General features: G+C 45.0%; 1 long non-coding RNA gene across 1 annotated transcript; it reads left to right on the top strand.

Moving 5' to 3' along the window:
* The first annotated feature begins 335 nt into the window (after window positions 1–335).
* Window positions 336–3479, top strand: LOC120965828 (uncharacterized). Its single transcript, XR_005758834.2, has 3 exons — window positions 336–878; window positions 2687–2799; window positions 2874–3479. It is a non-coding gene; the product is annotated as an uncharacterized lncRNA (long non-coding RNA).
* The last annotated feature ends 1183 nt before the right edge of the window (window positions 3480–4662 follow it).

The raw sequence follows: 4662 nt of genomic DNA, 5'->3' as shown, positions 1-4662 counted from the left end.
GAATTTTTTTTGTGGAATTTAGTTGAACCTGAAAAATAGTTCATCTTATTCTTTGGATTTTTCTGAACATTTTGGTATATAATATGCCTATGTAAAGTTCATTTATTTTCCTCTGTTGTAGTTTTTTGTTTTGTTTAAAAAACACACGCACTGCCTCGACCGAAACTGGGTTCGGCCCAGGAGCGAACCGCACGGCCCAGCCGGCCTTTTGGCCGCAGCCTGCTCCCGCGCCCGAGACCCTCCGCGCCGGTCGACCGCCCCGCGACCCGTCTCGCTCGCTACCCGCCGCCACCACTGACTGGTGGACCCCGCTCCTCATCGCCTCCAATCTCCCGCCGAGCCACATGGGACAGAGCAGCGAGCGCGCTCGTCTGCAACCGCCGGCGAGGCCTCTCGGGATAATGCTTATCCCGCAGCCCCGCACTCCCTCTCTACGCCTATAAAAGGCCCCTGGCCTCCTCTTTCTTCCTCGCTGTCTCGCACAACTCCAGGCCGCTCATAGCTGTCGCCCCGTTCATTTGCATCTCGCCGGCCGAGCCAACTCCGCCGGAGAAATACGTCTCCAGTGACCACACCCTTGCCTCCAAACTTCTTCATTTGGATACGTGTAACCATGCGCATCTTGTTGACATCTACTCACTGTGTAGGTCTCGCTGGAGCCGCCGTCCCGACGACCTACGTCCTCGCCGGAGCACGGAGCCACCGTCCCCGCGCAACATGACCCCGACGTCCCCGACGCAAGCCGCCTCCACCACAGGACAGCCCTCGACACGCCGGTCCCGTTCGTCTTCTCCCCCACCGCCGAGGACCACCGCAATCGCCGTCCCGTCCGCCGCCTGACGCTAGCGCCGCCGTCCCTGTTCGTCATCGTTGTCACAGTAAGCGAACCTCCTGCTCGTTCATCTAGTCTTTTTATTTGGTATTAGATCGGTTAACCGCGGTTCGTTTAAACCGACGTTTTTAGTTAAACCGATTGTTGGTTTTCCTTAGTTAGCCGTAGATTTGTCTTTTATTATGTTAATAGTCGGACATCCGTCGTTTGGCCTAAGCCGCGAACGCTGCTCAGCCACCCGCAAGCCGCCACGTGGCCAGGGACCTGATCGCTATGTTTTCTTCATTGTTTAGTTCCTTTTATCACATATTAGTCCCTGAACTTCGAGTAGTCACAACTTTTTAACCGTAGATCCAAATTAGATGAAACCAGCGGCAAATTCTTTGTCATGATTAGATCCATCCAGTGGAGTCATTTTTGTAAAATTTTGTCGGATTCAAATTTGGAATTATTCAGATTTGAATTCAAACTTCAAATGGTCATATCTCCTAAACCGTAGCTCAGTTTGAGTTGATTCTTTTTGCACTTTGTCACCGTGGCCCAACCCTATCACTTGGACCATTCTCACAATATTTTTCACACATTAGGATCTGTCCATTAATATTTTTACTAGTATGCCTATTATGCACTATAGTTCACATCACTTTTTGAACCCATGTCATATGTTGTTTTGCACTTGGAATATTTTTGTGATAATTAAGTATGTTGTTTTTTCATTTGGATTTTTCGAGCTTTAATGTTGCATGTTATTTGGTTCTCCCAAATGGTTTCTTATGTGAATGCAATGTTTGACTTTATAGATTTTCATCGGAGAGTGACGAATAGTTCTATTAAGTAAAATTCTGAGAGCGATATAATCTTCATCAACTATTAGATGGCAAGTTCACATTTGACCATTCTTCAATTACCTATGTTTTATTTATGCACTTAGTCCTTTGCGGTTGGATTGCATGGTAGGAATTTATGCCGAATGGCTATGCTTTGCACCCAGTAGTTCATTGAGGTAGGTCTGAACCTTACCACATTGTCACCACCGTTTTACATTATACTGCTTCGCTAAAGTAGACGTGGATTGGGGAGTGATCATTATAAAGTATGAGTGACAATGTAGTAAACAAGACCTAAGATAATTAATGAACTACCTGGGCGGAAACTGGTTTGAATGGTGGCGAAGTACAGTGGGGCACGCATGGGAAATCCATGGTGGCGCACCACTAGTGGTCCGTCCGCTCAGGAACAAAGGGATCGAACGTGTTTTCATGTCTAGAAGCTTCCGTGTGCAGCCACAAGCCAATATGGGCTCTGGCTTAGTTGAGTAGATAGTGTGACCTCTTCCGGGATAGGCTAGCAGATGTAGAGTGAGTAGGTGTACCGGCCTATCCATGGGTTAAGGGGGAATACTTTCGAAATACTATGTCTCGGTCATCCTGTTCTCAAATGCAAGGAAGTGCGGGAACTTCAAGGGAGGCGATCGAGTCTTGTGGGGAAAAGTACGCAAACCTCTGCAGAGTGTTAAAACCTAATTGATTAGCCGTGTCCCCGGTTACGGACAACTTGAGCATCTAGTAGTGGAAATGTCGGGAGATCTCATCACCCTTAATTTAAACAGTTGGGTTTTAAATGAAACTTTGGGAATGGATTGAGTTGGGTTTGCCAACTCATCCTATGCTATCTTGTAGTAGTAGAATAAAATCTTTTATTCTAGGGAAAAACTAGCTTTATGCAAAAAAAAACTAAACTTAGAGCTTTCCACCAGCCAAATTACATGTACAAATAGGTTTGTTATTCTTATGATGTGACTTGCCAGTACATTCAATGTACTGACCTACAGGGCTACAACGTCTTATGTTGCAGGAATTTCTACGACGAGTAAGAGTTACGTTGTAGGGTTACGGTCTACACTCAACTTGACGTTGGCGTTGATGGGACTCCACACCCGTTCGATTATTTCCGCTGAGACCTATGAGGTATACATCAGTTTTATGTTATTTATACATGTGATTGCACTTTGATATATACATTGATGTACTGTGTGTGCCAGCATACCGATCCAGGGATGGCACAGATACACAGATGCTTGATCGGTTGAGGTCGGCTCGCTACATGCTGCCTAAATTGGATACATTTATTTTTCTTACAAATGAATGGCCCAAGAAGGACAAGAAGGATGAACATTGGAGCATGATCAAGCATGGAGAGGATGGCACGCGCAAGTGGAACAAGAACGGAGTTTTCGGTGGATTTTTCAGCACTTTGAAGCCACCATGATGACATACGAGGACATGGACGAAATATAGAACATGGCCTTTCATAAATTTCGTCCATTGCTTAATATAGATGTTGCGCCACCTTATTTTTGGGCCAGGCCCATGTAATTTTGAAATATACTTAATAGGCTATTTTTGGAGCCCGTATTAATAGGGAAAATGACTTAGGACAGAATTTAGTCCCACCTTACGAAGGGTGGACGAAATTCCCCTCTGTATCCCTATAAATACAACCCTTAGGGTGTCGTTTTAGACTTGGGTTTTGTTTAGATTAAAGTTCGCCATACTGCAATGCGTGTACTTCTTTTGTGTCCAATGACCAGGCGAAGACGTTTTAGAACCCTGCTTTGATCAATAAAGCTTTCCTCTTAAATTCGCAATATCCCGATTGCAATCTTAGTTTCTTGCTTGTTCTTATTTGCATGCAGGAAATAGACCCTCATGGTCAGGTTGATCATGCTCTGGCGTGGTCAATAACCTCTCGGAGTTGGTTTAGCGACTGCTAGGGCGTGACGTCCTCGCACGTTCGTAGTCGCAGCATCAAAGTCGACTTCCACCAAAACGATAACTACCATCTCACCGAACGATGGGACAACTTTGCTCCTATCAAGTGGTATCAGATATCCAGGTTGCTTGGTGAGATTTTTCTAGTTTTTCGTAGTCTATATCACATCTGTTTTCATACCTAGTCCATGAAAAAGCCAAAAACAATTAGGGCTAGTTCATCATATTCGAACCAATATGAGCCTTTACATAATATTTTCAGTGTTTTGCTTTGTTGAATTTGTGGCGGCATCGTGTGTCAAGTTGCTGGTCTTAGCGTCTAGCCCTTTCGTGTTTCGAGTTCTATTCACAGGTTGTCATGCCGCCACCGCACCATCTTCATTGTCGCTGCCATATACCACCATCGCATATCCGTCGTCAATCCGAGTCCATATGCACCACCACATATCCTCCACCATCATGCCAATTTGAGTCCATATAGACCACCATATATCCACCGCAATCTGATTCCATATACACCACCACAAATCCGATGCCATCACGCCAACCGAGTCCACCTTCAACACATACCTGCCACTAGTCTAAGTTCCACCAGATTCATCTGCGCCACCAGTCCGAGTTCCACGAGATAACATCTCTGCCAGCAATACTAGTCTAAGTTGCTTATCCCCCTTCCTATTGTTGATTTCCAGATCATGCCATAGTGTGTGTCATGGTTAAGCTGGACTCCCAACTTTGGTGTCTCCCGCAGAAGAGAAATAGTTCCAAACTAAAAAACGAAGTGTGGAAAATTCTGGCTAGGCAGCTTTTAGACCATTTGTAAAAAATGGAAAAAAAATGTTGCTGAGCAAAAAAGAAGGAAAAAGTGAAAAAAAAAACGTTGAAAAAAAGGTGAAAACAAGAGCGTAAAAAGAAGAGATTCAGATGTGCTTCTTCCTTGTTTACGTGCAGCGCTATGGTTTTGTTAGTATTCTAGGCTCGCGTCTCTAGTACAGTCTAGCCTAAGACCAGCATAGTACCGTCGCTGAGTGTTTATTCAACTTTCATTGGTGCAAAGAC

The sequence above is a fragment of the Aegilops tauschii genome, chromosome 6 (assembly GCF_002575655.3).
Source record: "Aegilops tauschii subsp. strangulata cultivar AL8/78 chromosome 6, Aet v6.0, whole genome shotgun sequence".
Lineage (NCBI taxonomy): Eukaryota > Viridiplantae > Streptophyta > Magnoliopsida > Poales > Poaceae > Aegilops > Aegilops tauschii.
The sequence above is the reverse complement of the archived record's forward strand: the minus strand, read 5'-3'. Positions and strand labels throughout refer to the sequence as shown.